Source organism: Oncorhynchus keta, chromosome 26, assembly GCF_023373465.1.
Source record: "Oncorhynchus keta strain PuntledgeMale-10-30-2019 chromosome 26, Oket_V2, whole genome shotgun sequence".
Classification (NCBI taxonomy): Eukaryota; Metazoa; Chordata; class Actinopteri; order Salmoniformes; family Salmonidae; genus Oncorhynchus; species Oncorhynchus keta.
Window position 1 is genome coordinate 4770423 of NC_068446.1, and position 18118 is coordinate 4788540.

The 18118-nt window shown below is 41.6% G+C and overlaps 1 protein-coding gene across 1 annotated transcript in view; it reads right to left on the reverse strand.

The window, feature by feature from the left end:
• The window catches only part of LOC118358852 (cAMP-specific 3',5'-cyclic phosphodiesterase 4B-like), a 280803-nt gene extending 262949 nt beyond the window's left edge, over positions 1–17854 (reverse strand). Inside the window, exon 1 of the mRNA XM_052480087.1 lies at positions 17331–17854. The gene's annotated coding sequence lies outside the window, so the exon portion shown is untranslated. The remainder of the gene's footprint in view (positions 1–17330) is intronic.
• Between the last annotated feature and the right edge of the window lie 264 nt (positions 17855–18118).

An 18118-nucleotide genomic window follows, 5' to 3' on the forward strand; every position in this document is an offset into this window, starting at 1 on the left:
AACTCTTTCTTATTGGTCTATTACCTATACTGAACAAAAATATAAACGCAACATGTAAAGTGTTGGTTCCATGTTTCATGAGCTGAAATAAAAGATCCCAGAAATGTTCCATACACACAGAAAGCTTATTTTGTCAGAGATGTTGTACACAAATTTGTTAGTGAGCATTTCTCCTTTGCCAAGATTATCCATCCACCTGACAGGTGTAGCATATCAATAAGATAATTAAACAGCATGATCATTACACAGGTGCACCTTGTGCCGGGGACAATAAAAGGCCACTGTGCAGTTGTCACACAACACAATGCCACAGAGGGAGTGTGCAAGTTTTGAGGGTGCGACTGCAGGTGTCAGGGATTTCCTCCTCTTCTTCCGAAGAGGAGAGGCGAAAAGGATTAGAGGACCAATATGCGGCGTGGTAAGTGTCCATGGTTCTTTTAATACGTTAATGTACACATGAACACTACAAAACAATAAACATGGAAAACCTAAACAGCCCTATCTGGTGCAAAGACAGAGACAGGAACAATCACCCACAAACACACAGGGAAACCCAGGCTACCTAAGTATGATTCTCAATCAGAGACAAATAATAACACCTGCCTCTGAGAACTATACTAGGCCGAAACATAGAAATACCCCAAAACATAGAAAAACAAACACAGACTGCCCACCCAACTCACGCCCTGACCATACTAAATAATGACAAAACAAAGGAAATAAAGGTCAGAATGTGACAGCAGGAATATCCACCAGAGCTGTTAACAGATCCATTTAATGTTAATTTCTCTCCCATAAGCTGTCTCCAATGTCATTTTAGAGAATTTGGCAGTATGCCCAATCCAACCAGCCTCACAACCGCAGACCAAGTGTAACCACGCCAGCCCAGGACCTCTTCATCGGCAGAGACCAACCACTCACACAGTGATGAACTGGAGGAGTATTTCTGTTTGTAATAAAGCCCTTTTGTGGGGAAATACGTATTCTGATTGGCTGTGCATGGCTCCCCAGTCGGTGGGCCTATGTCCTCCCAGGCCCAGCCATGGCTGCGCCCCTGCCCAGTCATGTGAAATCCATAGATTAGGACCTAATGCATTTATTTCAATTTACAGTTCATATAAGGAAATCAGTCACTCAGTAAAATCGTTGAAATTGTTGCATGCTGCATTTATATTTTTGCTCAGTATAATTTACCGCATGGTGATGTCACCGTGTTAGGCCAAAACTCCATCCAAAGCAAAATGTATTTTCAAACATCTCTTACACCAAAAAGGGCATTATCAGCATGTTCAGAATTTCACAGTGTTATTCCAACCTCATAGTGTGTATATAGACTCAGCAAAAAAGAAACGTCCCTTTGTCAGGACCCTGTCTTTCGAAGATAATTCATAAAAATCCAAATAACTTCACAGAACTTCCTTCATCTTCCGGCGCAGACAGAGATGGCTGCCTCGCTTTGCAGTCCTAGGAAACTATGCCGTATTTAGTTGTTTTACGTGTTATTTCTTACATTGGTACCCCAGGTAATCTTACATTTTATTACATACAGTCGGGAGGAAATACTGGATGTAAGAGCAACGTCAACGTCAACCATCATTAAGACCAGGAATACGACTTTCCCGAAGCGGATCCTCTGTTTTGCCCACCACCCAGGACAATGGATCGGATCCCAGCCGGCGAACCAAAACAACGTCGCCATAAAAGGGCCAAACGAAGCGGTCTTCTGGTCAGGCTCCGGAGATGGGCACATCGCGCACCGCTCCCGAGCATACTATTCGCCAATGTCCAGTCTCTTGACAACAAGATTGATGAAATCTGAGCAAGGGTAGCATTCCAGAGAGACATCAGAGACTGTAACGTTCTTTGCTTCACGGAAACATGGCTCACACGAGACACGCTATCGGAGTCGGTACAGCCAGCTGGTTTCTTCACGCATCGCACTGACAGAAACAAGCATCTTTCTGGTAAGAAGAGGGGCGGGGGGGTATGCCTTATGATTAACGAGACGTGGTGTGATCATAACAACATACAGGTACTCAAGTCCTTCTGTTCACCTGGCTTAGAATTCCTCACAATCAAATGTCGACCGCATTATCTACCAAGAGAATTCGCTTTGATTATAATCACAGCCGCATATATTCCCCCCCAAGCAGACACATCGACGGCCCTGAACAAACTTTATTTGACTCTATGTAAACTGAGGCTACATTCATTGTAGCTGGGGATTTTAACAAGGCTAATCTGAAAACAAGACACCCTAAATTGTATCAGCATATCGATTGTTTAACCAGGGCTGGTAAAACCCTGGATCATTGTTATTCTAACTTCCGTGACGCATATAAGGCCCTCCCCCACCCTCCTTTTGGAAAAGCTGACCACGACTCCATTTTGTTGCTCCCTGCCTATAGACAGAGACGAAAACAGGAAGCTCCCTCGCTCAGGTCTGTTCAACGCTGGTCTGACCAATCTGATTCAACGCTTCAAGATTGCTTCGATCACGTGGATTGGGATATGTTCCGCATTGCGTCAAACAACAACATTGATGAATATGCTGATTCGGTGAGCGAGTACATCGGCAATGTTGTACCCACAGCAACTATTTAAACATTCCCAAACCAGAAACCGTGGATTGATGGCAGCATTCGTGCAAAACTGAAAGCACGAACCACTGATTCTAACCAGGGCAAGGTGACTGGAAACATGACCGAATACAAACAGTGTAGCTATTCCCTCCGCAAGGCAATCAAACAATTCAACGGCTCAGACACAAGAGATATGTGTCAGGGTCTACAGTCAATCACGGATTACAAAAAGAAAACCAGCCCCGTCGCGGACCAGGATGTCTTGCTCCCAGAGAGACTAAACAACTTCTTTGCTTGCTTTGAGGACAATACAGTGCCACTGACACGGCCTGCTACCAAAACTGTGGACTCTCCTTCACTGCAGCCGACGTGAGTAAAACATTTAAACGTGTTAACCCTCACAAGGCTGCAGGCCCAAGAGGGCCACCATTGTTCCTGTTCCCAAGAAAGCTAAGGTAACTGAGCTAAACGACTACTGCCCCGTAGCGTAGCACTCACTTCCGTCATCCTGAAGTGATTTGAGAGACTAGTTAAGGACCATATCACCTCCACCCTACCTGACACCCTAGACCCACTCCAATTTGCTTACCGCCCCAATAGGTCCACAGACGACGCAATCGCAACCACACTGCACACTGCCCTAACCCATCTGGACAAGAGGAATACCTATGTCAGATTCCTGTTCATCTACTACAGCTCAGCATTTAACACCATAGTACCCTCCAAACTTGTCATCAAGCTTGAGACCCTAGGTCTCGACCCCGCCCTGTGCAATTGGGTACTGGACTTCTTACGGGCCGCCCCCAGGTGGTGAGGGTAGGTAACAACATCTCCACCCCGCTGATCCTCAACACTGGGGCCCCATAAGGGTGCGTTCTGAGCCCTCTCCTGTACTCCCTGTTCACCCACCACTGCGTGGCCAACCTCAGGAGGCTGAAGAAATTTGGTTTGTCACCAAAAGTACTCATAACTTTTACAGATCCACAATCGAGAGCATCCTGTCGGGCTCTATCACCGCTTGTTACGGCAACTGCTCCGTAAGGCTCTCCAGAGGGTAGTGAGGTCTGCACAACGCATCACCGGGGGCAAACTACCTGCCCTCCAGGACACCTACACCACCCGATGTCACAGGAAGGCCATAAAGATCATCAAGGACAACAACCACCTGAGCCACTGCCTGTTCACCCCGCTATCATCCAGAAGGTCAGTACAGGTGCATTAAAGCAGGGACCAAGAGACTGAAAAACAGCTTCTATCTCAAGGCCATCAGACTGTTTAACAGCCACCACTAACACCACTTGCTGCTGCCAACATACTGTCTCAACTCCAGCCACTTGCTGCTCAGACTGTCCGCAATAGGCTGAGAGAGGCTGGACTGAGGGCTTGTAGGTCTGTTGTTGTTTGGTCCTCACCAGACACCACCGGCAAAAAGGTCGCCTATGGGCACAAACCCACCGTCGCTGGACCAGACAGGACTTGCAAAAAGTGCTCTTCACTGACGAGTTGTGGTTTTGTCTCACCTGGGGTGATGGTCGGATTCACATTTATCATAGAAGGAATGAGCGTTACACCGAGGCCTGTACTCTGGAGCGGGGTCGATTTGAAGAGGTGGAGGGTCCATCATGGTCTGTGGCGGTGTGTCACAGCATCATCGGACTGAACTTGTTGTCATTACAGGCAATCTCAACGCTGTGCGTTACAGGGAAGACATCCTCCTTCCTCATGTGATACCCTTCCTGCAGGCTCATCCTGACATGACCCTCCAGCAAGACAATGCCACCAGCCATACTGCTCTGCTCGTTCTGTGTGAGATTTCCTGCAAGACAGGAATGTCAGTGTTCTGCCATGGCCAGCGAAGAGCCCGGATCTCAATCCCATTGAGCACATCTGGGACCTGTTGGATCGGAGGGTGATGGCTAGGGCCTTTACCCCCAGAAATGTCCGGGAACTTGCAGGTGCCTTGGTGGAAGAGTGGGGTAAGGAGGAGATGCAGTGCAGTACTTAATGCAGCTGGTGGCCACAAACTTGACTGTTACTTTGATTTTGACTCCCCCCTTTGTTCAGGGACACAATATTACATTTCTGTTACTCACATGTCTGTGGAACTTGTTCAGTTTATGTCTCAGTTGTTGAATCTTGTTATGTTCATACAAATATTTACACATTTTAAGTTTGCTGAAAATAAACGCAGTTGACAGTGAGGACGTTTCTTTTTTGCTGAGTTTTCATATAAAACAAATGCAAATTGTGTTTTTGACTGAACAGGGCCTTTAAAATGGAAGGATTTTCATTTTCTCTACTATGCTACAGCATAGACTGGAACGAACTACAAAAATCTCTGAAACTGGAAACACTTATCTCCCTCACTAGCTTTAAGCACCAACTGTCAGAGCAGCTCACAGATTACTGCACCTGTACATAGCCCAACTATAATTTAGCCCAAACAACTACCTCTTTCCCTAATTTATGTTATTTATTTATTTATTTATTTGCTCCTTTGCACCCCATTATTTTTATTTCTACTTTGCACATTCTTCCATTGCAAATCTACCATTCCAGTGTTTTCCTCGCTATATTGTATCTACTTTGCCACCATGGCCTTTTTTAGCCTTTACCTCCCTTATCTCACCTCATTTGCTCACATCGTATATAGACTTGTTTATACTGTATTATTGACTGTATGTTTGTTTTTACTCCATGTATAACTCTGTGTCGTTGTATGTGTCGAACTGCTTTGCTTTATCTTGTCCAGGTTGCAATTGTAAATGAGAACTTGTTCTCAACTTGCCTACCTGGTTAAATAAAGGTGAAATAAATAAATAAACATACCTTGAGGACTTAGTCTAATCATGCATATAGCTATGCTTGATATTGTGTACATACTACGTGTCACGCCCTGGTCTTAGTATTTTGTGTTTTCTTTATTATTTTGGTCAGGCCAGGGTGTGACATGGGTTATTTATGTGGTGTGTTTTGTCTAGGGGTTTTTTTATAGGTTATGGGATTGTGGTTAGTGGGGTTGTCTAGAAAAGTCTATGGTTGCCTGGAGTGGTTCTCAATCAGAGGCAGGTGTTTATCGTTGTCTCTGATTGGGTACCATATTTAGGCAGCTATATTCTTTTGAGTGTTTTGTGGGTGATTGTTCCTGTCTCTGTTTGTTTGCACCAGATAAGGCTGTTTAGGTTTTTCACATTTATTGTTTCGTATTGTTCGTGTTTATCTTTTATTAAAGATGTATCGAAATAACCACGCTGCATTTTGGTCCTCCTCTCCTTCGACAGAAGAAAACTTAACACTATGGTAAACATGGCAGAAGGTTAAATGAATAACAATGACTTCATTTGCGATTCATCGATCTTTGAAATTGATATAAAAAAAATGACTGTTTGTTACCAGGTTGTTTTCAGTATATACCAAAAAAAATACCAGTTGTGTTTGGACTGTAGCGTAAAGTGTTACCATGAAACGCCTACATCGATATTTCATAACAGCTGCCAGCAGACACCCCCGACTTCACATGACCCCCAGAAAGGTTGTCTATTTGGTTAGGTCATGACAGCAGGTACATTGATCTAATAATTGTCAGAAATTCTGTGCACACTGTAATGTCCTCAGCACCGCTGGGTAGAGTACAGCCCATCTGGAGAGTAGACCAAAGCCCAAACTAAAGAACTACGGAGCCGCTGTTTTCAGAGCCGATTTAGACTGGGTCTTATGTGTACTTTTCAAACAAGGTTAACGTCACCGCTGTGATCCAGTCTCTGAAGGAATCTGTTAGAATACATCAACAAAGACATTATCATGGACCATCAACAGTAATGCCATCAGAAGCACCTCCTACTAGACTAGAAGAGGCCAGCTAGCCTACAGTAGCTCGAGCTGGCTGGGTGTAATATCCAACTGTAATATCCAACTGTAATCCAATCTCTGAAGGGATCTGTTATAATACATAATCCAGCAGTCACGAGTCAACCAACTATCATTATCATGGACCATCAACAGTAATGACATCAGAAGCACCTCCTACTAGACTAGAAGAGGCCGGCTAGCCTACAGTAGCTCGAGCTGGCTGGGTGTAATATCCAACTGTAATATCCAACTGTAATCCAATCTCTGAAGGGATCTGTTATAATACATAATCCAGCAGTCACGAGTCAACCAACTATCATTATCATGGACCATCAACAGTAATGACATCAGAAGCACCTCCTACTAGACTAGAAGAGGCCGGCTAGCCTACAGTAGCTCGAGCTGGCTGGGTGTAATATCCAACTGTAATCCAATCTCTGAAGGGATCTGTTATAATACATAATCCAGCAGTCATGAGTCAACCAACTATCATTATCATGGACCATCAACCGCTACACCAACAAAAGCCTCCTAAGAACAGAAGAAGCTGGCTATACCAGCTCTAGCTGGTTGTTTGTGTAATATTACGGTTTCCATGTAGTATAATACAATATTAGATTACGCTTTTGTCTATATTGGTTTGCAGCAGAAGCAACTCATGTTCAATTAAATTAAAAAATGATATGACATTGCAAAGCAATCGTTTCACCAAAGAAATCCGAATTAGAGGCAGTGCGTATGAAAGGCATAACATGCACCGATTGATCAAATTATAGAGCACACAGACACTGATCTTCTCCTTTCAGGAATGGATGAGGGAGAAAAAAAACATGATTTCATTTATTTTTGGAACATGATTTCATGCTATGAATTAATCCTGCAGTACTTCTGCCTCAAGAGTCCATACATGGCTAATCTACTTTCAACCACACAGATGTCTGAAGCACATAGGTGCTTTAAAAAACCTACATGGTGGATGACGGCACATTTATATAACCCTGTGTGACGGTTTAAGACTAAATAAACATCTTTCCAGGGTGTTGCCTGTCAAACCTCCAAATCGGTTTACATAAGACACACACCCACACACCAGTGGGTGACACAGACACACACACACACAGGAAATGACCATTTCTGAATGAATGTTGTTGTTTTTTTTGCATTGAAGGTGACGATCCGTGATTGGATTGAGATTGGATATATTTCCTGTTGGAATATGAAGTGAGCTCGGCTGTGAGATGAAATATCCCTGTGACATCAAAACTCTATTTGATTGGTCCAGAATATTGCTTTTAAAATCTGCAATTTGTATTGTCAACTACTATATTATTGTGGAGTGACACTTGAATTCTAAACCTAACTCTAAATAGTGTGCAGACAGAGAAGAGAGTTCTCTATTACTACATGTGACATTTCATAAAGAGATCAAGTCAATATGGATCCAAAACATACTAATGCAATTCAAAACTGTACAATTGTGTATAGACACTAAGGATGTAAAAAAAAATCTGCACCACAGGAAATGCAGATGAGCTTTTTTATTTATAGAAATTCACTGAAAAGCCACACTAACACATGGTTATATTAACAGTATTGCACTTTTCATGTAGCCTGCTTTTGGCCAGCTAATAGCCTAACCACCAATCAAGCAAGATTATGGCCTAAATATTCAAATCCTGTTGCTGCAGGATTATTTTGCTGTGACAATATAGGTCAAGTTAAGATCCTACATCTGTAGCCTAAATGTCATGGTAAGCATTAATTTACTTTGAGCTAGCATGTAAATGTCACTTTGCAGGGTGATGTAACATCAGTTTGGTGCATTGCCTGTTGATGTGGGAACCACAGAGCTGTGCAGTGTCAATATTTGACCCTTCCCTCTGGGCGTAAGTGGCAGAGATGTCTGGGGCTGCGATTGCAATACCTTGTCTCTGACATGTTGACAAATACTACACCCAGCAGGACACATCAGGGGCCAGGTAGCCTAGTGGTTAGGAGCATTAGGCCACTAACTGAAAGGGCGCTGGTTCGAATCTTTGAGCATACTAGGTGACAAATGTGTTGAAGTGCCATTGAGCAAGGCACTTAAACCTAATTGCTCCCGTAAGTCACTCTGGATCTGCTGGTTACACAGTCTGTCACAGCAGACTTGGTGTGCCTGTGTCCCAAATGGCACCCCCTGAAGTGCACTACCTTTGACAAGGTCCCACTCATTTGGGATGCACACTGTGAGTGACACCTAGCAGGTGAAAGGGACAGAATGAGTGCCTATTCTGGCATGGATGAGGCTTGAGAGACAGTTTCTGAGAGAACTATATATATGTTATGTTGTGCCAATTTATAATTTCTACTGATCTGCGTACCAGTGATGATTAACATATGCAAATGTTTGTGGAACAGTTTCATTTCTTTTAAAACAAAGTCTTCGTATCTCAAAATCATTGTTGTGTGGTTCATAACAATTCCATCTAAATATAAATTAAAATTATACAAATCTGAAAGTAACTTATTTCCATTGCCAACTATGTAAAAAAATAGCCTACATAAAGCCAACAATATAAAAACTTTGCAGCCTGAAGGTAGAAAATATCCTGATTAAAAATAAATCACATTGGCCTGTCTGCAAGGAACTTGAAACATTGTATCAACTATCAACTTGGTCCAGCCTGAAAGCTTGCTCTAACAAACTTGCAACATTGTATTTAAATATCCTCTACCCTCAGAGTTTCCCTAGCCCTGAGCTCCGGATAGACACAGCTTGTAGGCTGAGTAATCAGGTAGGATAGACACAGCTTGTAGGCTGAGTAATCAGGTAGGATAGACACAGCTTGTAGGCTGAGTAATCAGGTAGGCCTATTCACGATGTTTCCACCAAATCAGCTCATTACATTTTTTTCCCAAACACACAGAGTGGTTATCAAAACGGAGAGAACTGGAAAGATCTTTCAAATAGGCTACATTGAGGAACTATTGTCATTCTCAATGGATGTAAAAAAAAAACGTCTTTGTTTACTTGCTATTTGAGGTGAAGAAAAACTTTGAGAAGCTCATTAGTGGTGGTGTGTTAAGACAATCAGAAATAGTATCAGATCCCCAAATGGGCACATTAAAAAGCCTACATTTGCACACAGGCTAGGTAGCCTAGGCCTACTTCTATGCGTAATCAGGTGCGCGTCCTTACTCAACATTGACAGGGGCGCTCCGAAAAACAACATAATGAAAGAATTGACAACTTGTAGATGGAATGAAATAAACAAAAACTTGTTTCTCACAAGTGTAGCCTAGGTTGTACCCTCTTCAAACATGTCCACTCTGACAATTAGAACAGTAAAAGCCTGTCATAATAATATATTGAATGCATTAACAGAAACGATGGTAACCAAACAAACATTGTAGATGAGAAATGACAGGAATTAATGGTAAATGTACTACTGGTGATACTGGTGTCCCCGGTGCCTCCACAGTGGATTAGTCCACTGAGACAGATCAATCAAGATCTGCCAAAACAATTCTAGATTTTTACAACTGCTCGACTAAATGGGGTCAGCCGTAATCTCAATGTCCCTGTCCTTGGCTCGCTCTTAGTCTCTCCTTCTCTTTGTTGTTCTCTGCCCCTTTTATGTTTCTCTTTCTCTGACACCCTGTTACTTTCTGTCAGACAGGCAGGAAGGAAGGCAGACAGACAAGAGTCAGACGGGGCTAGGAGTAAAGGTGCTCAGGGGAGCTTCACTAATGTGGTGGAAAACATAGTGAGAAAATTGCAGCGATTAAGTAGCTCTGAGTTAAAAACAGGAACAGTAGGAGGGCTAAAGAAAACAGGTGTATTATTTTTCTCTGAATTTCCCAGAGGAGAGAAAGTTGCACCTGTTCTGTAAGACACCATGTACCCTATAAAATCACACACTTACTAAATGGCTTTTCATTTCCACCTTCCCTCCCTCTCATCTCTCCCCTTGACAACCGCAGACATTGATGTACTGTTAATTTGCCGCAGCAATTCCTCTAGGTGTGTCAGTGTGGATTTCTGATAACCTTGATTCGTGGTGCATTTTCCCCATGCATTCTCTTCTAAATGTGCAGGTGAGAATGACCAGTTGGCGATATCATGCAATCAGACAAATCTGAGTAAAAGCTGAAACATAAACACATCGATGAAGATTTTTCGCCCACAAGAGAAAAGAAGAAGAAGAAAAAACATGTCCAACGCTGCTTCAATATCTGGAAATGATTTATGGTTCACAGTAGTGTACTCTGTAATGTGTTCAATGAAAATAAAAAAAGACACTGTACCCCCCCCCTATTTGCTGTGTACATCCAGACTTATAAAACACATCCAGACTCATAAACAAACAAAGACTTTCAAAACAAAATGGGGCCATTAGAACAGTTAAAGTTTTAGACTAAGTTTAAAGATCGCAAAATTAAATTAACTGCTGTAGTTGCCTGTGATAAAATGCTACATCTTAGCTGTGCCCATTAGATAATCTGGGATATTTAGCCCTATGCTAACCTCAACCAAGTAGCAGGGATTATTCCTCATTAACCTATCAACTATTTTAAACATTTTCTCCACAAACCAACGGCATTTCTTAAAATAAGTCAACTCGGCCACCAGAGGGATATATTTAAACCTCCAAATCCAAGGTTTAACTTTGTTCCCCTTCACTTGGTCTGCCTTAAGTTTATACATTTTTTCAAACATTTATTTAATTGATTACTGTCTCAAGTGTAGAGTGCCAATATAGCATGACCACATCCTTTACTAGACTACTTGACTGCCTGGCTGTACAGGTGAATGTGTTAAGAGTGTGTTTCTTTTGACAATGAAGCACCGGACAACAGCCATAGAATTTGGAACCTAGAAGGAGACCAAGAGACAGAACCAGGCAAAAATGAGTCCACTGAGATTGGCAAGAGGAATGTCGAGTTGGTCATAAAGGCATGGTAAGCTATTGAGTGAGAGAATCCAGCTAGCTAGGCTTGATAAATGCTGAGCTAGTTGGTTAGCTAGCCCATTCGCAGGCTAATTACAGTGACTTCAGAAAGTACTCACACCCCTTGATTTTTGTACACATTTTGTTGGGTTACCACTTGCATTTAAAAACGATTAAATTGAGATTTTGTGTCACTGGCCTACACGCAATAACCCATAGTGTTTAAGTGGAATCATGTTTATAGAACGAAAAGCTGAAATGTCTTGAGTCAATAAGTACTCAAACCCTTTGTTATGGCAAGCCTAAATACAGTCCATTTGGAAAGTATTAATACCCCTTGAGTTTTTCCACATTGTTACATTACAGCCTTATTCTAAAATGGATAAACAATGGATTATAGTTTCCTCATCAATCTACACACAGTACCCCATAATGAAAAAGAAAAAACAGGTTTTTAGAAATGTTTGTTTAAAAATATAATTTGCATTAGTATTCAGACCCTTTACTCAGTACTTTGTTGAAGCAACTTTGGCAGCAATTACAGCCTCAAGTCTTCATGGGTATGACGCTACAAGCTTGGCACACTTGTATTTGGGGAGTTTCTCACATTCATCTCAAGGATGATCAATGGAAACAGAATGCACCAGAAATCAATTTAGATTCTTATAGCAAAGGGTCTGAATACATATGTAAATAAGGTTTTTTTTTTTTTTTCAGAAATGTGAGACTGAAAAGCAGCTTTTATCGCAAGGCCATCAGACTGGTAAACAGCCATCACCAGCACATTAGAGGCTGCTGCCTATAGACATAGACTAGAAATCACTGGCCACTTTAAGGAATGGAACACTAGTCACTAATAATCTTTACATATCTAGCATTACTCATCGCATATGTACAGTGTATATACTGTATTCTATACTGTATCTTAGTCCGTTCCGCTCTGACATCGCTTGTCCATATGTTTATAACTTAATTCATTCCTACTTAGATTTGTGTGTATATGTTGTGTAATGTGTTAGATATTACTTGTTAGATATTACTGCACTATCGGAGCTAGAAGTACAAGCATTTCGCTACACCCACAATAACATCTGCTAATCATGTGTATGTGACCAATACAATTTGATGTACTATTAACATGCTTCCTGCTGTCTGAAACGTTATATAGGAAGACGTGAAATGTACACAGTGATGTGTACACCGTACGAGCAGTAACAACTGCTGTAGCCAATTCTCTGGGCCAACACTGGGGGAAAAGCCCGCACTTTCCCACTTTAAAAGTTGTGTAAAGTTTATAGTAGTACACTTGATTGTTTCTTATTTCATCCCCCCAAAAAAGGCAACTACAAGTTCATTTACAATAGAGTCTTACAATCCACTAAACTTTGATGTTTCCAAATGTTGATTATTGAAGTCCAGTGAAGGAGAAATGGGAGATATTCAAAATGCTCATTAGGAACTAACTAACTATGGGTGACAGGTCACATGTTGGCCTACTCTATACTTTATAGAACTGAAATGAGTGTTAGAACAAATCTTTAATGCTCATTAGGAACTAACTAACTATGGGTGACAGGTCACATGTTGGCCTACTCTATACTTTATAGAACTGAAATGAGTGTTAGAACAAATCTTTAATGCTCATTAGGAACTAACTAACTATGGGTGACAGGTCACATGTTGGCCTACTCTATACTTTATAGAACTGAAATGAGTGTTAGAACTAACTAACTATGGGTGACAGGTCACATGTTGGCCTACTCTATACTTTATAGAACTGAAATGAGTGTTAGAACAAATCTTTAATGCTCATTAGGAACTAACTAACTATGGGTGACAGGTCACATGTTGGCCTACTCTATACTTTATAGAACTGAAATGAGTGTTAGAACAAATCTTTAAGAACTGAAATGAGTTTATTTACAGTGTGAACTAACTAACTATGGGTGACAGGTCACATTTGGCTACTATTCCATTATAGCTACAGCACAATGGTGACAGATGGGCTGTATACTTTATAGAACTGAATAATATGCCTTGACTACACAAGTCTTTTGAAGTGTTAAGCAGAGGAGAACTAACTAACTACAGTCATTAATTTGTCATAGAACAGAATGTAAAAGTCCTCATGTATACACAATCATGTTTGCAAAAGCCTCAAGTTGTCCCAACAAAACTATGAAAATGTTGGCCTCAATTTATAGAACTGAAATGAGTGTTAGAACAAATCTGCGCTCAGAATAACTTGTGACAGGTCATTTTGTCAGGGTTACCCACATTGGATGATGTGCAATAAACAGACACTTCCATGAACACCTGTGTGCGCCACCTCAAGTGCAAGGTCATGTCATTCCTTTCTCAGGTATTGCCTACGCTCTTCACTGACCAGCCTGTAATGGTTGTAATTGTTGTCCTGCATGCCTCTCCAAAGGAATATAATTACTCTGCAGTTGCATGAGGTAGCGTGATTTTCACAGCAGTCACGTTTGGGTGATATTGGTTGCGTGACATCTTTAAAAATATGTAACACTTTCACCCACCTGCAGCTCGTACTGTTTGACACATACATTCTCATCTTATCCAAAACTCCAACAAGCTGCCTTCCATTGTACACGATAAGTGAACATGAGCTTGTGCCGTCCCTCCCCGCTCTTCCATAGGTGGGGCTCAATGTCTTGAAGTGGTCCATAGTTGACGAAATGATGGACACCCTAAACGTCCACCCCCATTCCCTGTGCTGAAGAAGCCATCACAACTCGAAGATTAGATTTACTTATCTTCCAAGACCGGAGATGATGTGCAGTTGTATGTGCTCGGGTGTCTCTGAGTGGTACAAAAAGACTGTTTTCCCGTGTGTCCTCTACTCCTGCTCGATGCACCGAATTCTCCCCAAAGAAACGCTGAGAAACCTTGCTGTACAGCAAAGAACAGTCTTTACTTCTCTTACAGTATATGACAGTCCTTGGGGTCTCAGGCCAACTCTTTGACCAACCATGACAATGTCTCAACAGGGTCAGACGACACCTTCTTCATTGCCAGTCTGATGTTGTCCCTGTCTGGACTTTTCACCACCTCGCCGAACGCCCAGGTGCTTCATGATGCTCTTCCTTGTAGCCTTGAAAGCTGTAGCTGTGACTGCCAGGTCTGAAAATGGTAAGAGCGACCGCAGGTCGCCAACCATTCCACACCACTTCCGAAAAGCTGCCTTACCATTTTATAGGAAATGTGATAAAAACAAGAAAATATACATTAGTTGTCATAATAAAGGACAGATTAATACTGGTTCAATGACAAATGTGTCATGTCGAAAGTAGCTCATGGCCTTTTGTGTTCATTTAAAGGAGTGTAATTTTAAGAGAAGGTCCAACAATTAAGTGATATATATTCAAACATACAGAAACACAACTGATCAAAGAATTAGCATGTTTCAACCATCAGACACTTGTTTTACTTGTCAAATAATAGCAGGGCAACACACACATGGCAATAATCACATGCAATGCCCCCACCTTCCCCCTCTCTCCCCACATAGCACACCCCCACCTCATATCTCTCAGACAGTTTTAGTCAACTTAGCCCAAAAAAATATGCTTTTACACACAAATAACTCACCATTGAACCACAGTAGGGATCTCATTGACAGCCATTTCAATGAGACGCTCGCGGAACAATGACGTTTGCAGTAGGCATCGCCATTTCTCTGAGCCAACCAAAGTTTCAGGAGTCTTGGCAATTTTCTCATCCTCCAACTCATTTTGACCCACGTGGCCTTTTGCCGTCCCTCCCTGCTCTTCCATATGCCTGCATGTGGGGCTCAATGTCTTGAAGTGGTCCATAGTTGACAACATGATGGACACCTTAAAAGTCCATGATGGACACCCTAAAAGTCCACAATGGAAGTCCACGATGGACACCCTAAATGAGGTGGAGATTCCTTGAGAGTTCAGAACATGAACCTGATCCTCGATCATTGACACCAGAGGAGAAACTACAATTACAATCGATTGCGCCACTTTCAATTTCATTAAATATGTCGGCCACACTTAATACACTCAACTTTTACCATAGCCTGTAGGTAGACATGCCAAAATGTATATATATTTTTTTATTTAGTAGAGAGTTCAAGCAGAGGAGTTGTAATGCCTTCATTGACTTGATTTTGTGTATGGACCACACTTCTGGCAAAACCGAATTCAGTTTTTCCTCCAAGTCTTCTTCCATTTTCTACAATGTTGCAAACTAGCATACGGAACAACAAAAATAACTAAATCTGTCCCACCTGGTCCGAAAACAGTGACGAACATAACACGTACCACACCCATCACATCACAATCTTGCCACAGGGAGCGGACCATTCAAACCATTTTGGCGAATACAATATTTTGGCTAATAAAAAAATGAACAAATGTTGATTTAATATTTGTAAATACTATGATTGCAGGACTATTGAGATTAATTGATTTCTCGAGTTTAGGTATTGAATATTATACCTTTGCTCTCAGAGTCCACTTACAACTCTGCTTATTGATCAATGTGTTTTTACTATACTTCACACACAGAGAGAGAGAGAGAGAGAGAGAGAGAGAGAGAGAGAGAGAGACTGAGTTGTCTGGTCGATGGACACACTCTAAAAGGGTTGGATTTTGGGATGAAATGAAAGGAAGACAAAGTGATGTGTTCTCAGAGAGGGATGGAAGAAAGAAGGGAGTGACAATGATGAAAAGACGCAGAGGTATTTGAAGGTGAGGGGTGATGGAATGGATGTACTGTGATGGAAAGAGGGTGACGGAGAGGGCTGGGGGAAATCAGGGAGAGAGATGAGGAGGAGGCACCAGAGATATAACTGTCAAATAGCATCAGGACAGACAGGCTTGTTTGCCCAGGGAAGGTTCATTCACAAGCCTATGTCCCCTAATCATTCAGACCAGACCCACTATCTCACTAACACTGTCAGCTCAACACAAGGGTAAGGGAGATGCAAAACATGTCTTGCAACCTCTAATGGACATGGGAAGCTTCAGATCCCTGTATGACATGTAGTTGCTCTGTAAATATAGACATGAATCATTCATTCATAAAATATCAGTTTAATGGAAGGAAATTCAACTAATTCTGTGTTGAATTATTTACTAGTATATTACCACTTAACAAAACATTTCATAAAGAAATGTACATTATATTTAGCTATATGGTATCTGTGCAACTTGATGTAAAGTGTGACCGCGTTTTCTTTCTTTTTTTTCAGTGTAGGAGGTTGGCCCTGGATTTAAAACTAATCTGGCTTCAGAAAGAAACAGAGAGAGACTCTTCTAGAGTCTAGGCTGAATATGCAGGCTACTGCAGGCTATTTCATATCAGTGTCACTCTCATTCTTGTCCTTATCCAGACAGACCTAGGAGGTTATCAAAGTGTGTCAGAGGGACTCCTAAAGTGGTGTCAGTTATCTGTCAGTTTTCTGCTTTGAAGGCATTACTTTTTTCAGTTATTAACCCATTGGATGTCAAATAGGTTAGTTACCCTGCCATGTATCCTGCCTAAGTCAAGTTGGTTAACATTAACTAAGACAGAAAAAAATGTAACGTCTTGAAATGTAGCCTGCACAATGTAGCCTATAATTTAGTCTAGGTCACTAGTTACAAATGATGATTGTTTATTTCAAAATAAACAATGATGTCTTTTTTTTATGTTGTTTTTTATCAATCGAATCGTCACATACTTGAAAAATGATACACGTAGCCAACCATACGTGTTACTCAATCCAAGTGCCTATCAGTAGGCTATAGCCTAGCCATTATAAATAACACATCAATTGGATTTTCGCTCCAGGGAAATCCCACAACTCCCAGACATATCAGAACCTAATGCATGTTGGTGTTGTTTAACATTATCATTAGTCTTATCCATCAATAGCATAACAACACAACAGAATTAGACAAACTACAGCCTGCGCTCAGGTGCACCTTACCTAAAAAGCGAATCCACTATTTTCTCATGGGTTGACAAAGGGGTCTTGCTGAATACTTGAATTTCTGTAAACAGTGTCAAAAAGTGTCAAAACCCAAGGCTGTTTTCTTTTGTTTGCCACGCGGTTAATTTCGCGGTGTGTCCTCCTCCGTGAGCCAACCTCGTTCGGTTAGAATTGTCCAGCTAAAAAAAAACGTTTTCAGGGAATCTCTAACAGCACCTCCTTGGTGGAGTGACTTGTCTGTCACCAGACAATAATTCTAAGGTTCGAACTATTTCAAGAATTGTACAATTTACGACGTTCTTATTTTTAAAAAATGGAGGAAGATAGTTTCCGATGAGCTTCTCAAAAAATATCTCTTAGTTCGGCATTCACTCCCTCGCCGTACAGTAGAGTATTCTGGACCAATCGAGATCGCGCAGAATAAACGAATGAATAGGCTACTCTACCGAGCGTGGTCATCATCTCATCTGGCTCTTCCTCATCAATGTCGCTCTCCGGCGTCACATGTTAACGACTTGGTCTGTATCAGTCTTTCCTCGAATTCGAGCAGGAATGTATTTGAAAAGCCCGTAGTCTTTGTCACATGGAAATGGCAAGGGATGTATAGATGGGCACTTTATGTATGCTGCCAGTGGCGAAATTTTAACTGGGGATGAGAGTCATGTCCCCACCACATTCTGAAATGTAAATATATATATATATATATATAATTGCATTATGATACAATGGATTGATTTAGGACCAGGAAGACACCACAGAGGGGGCTGACATGCTGGTTGGAGGCA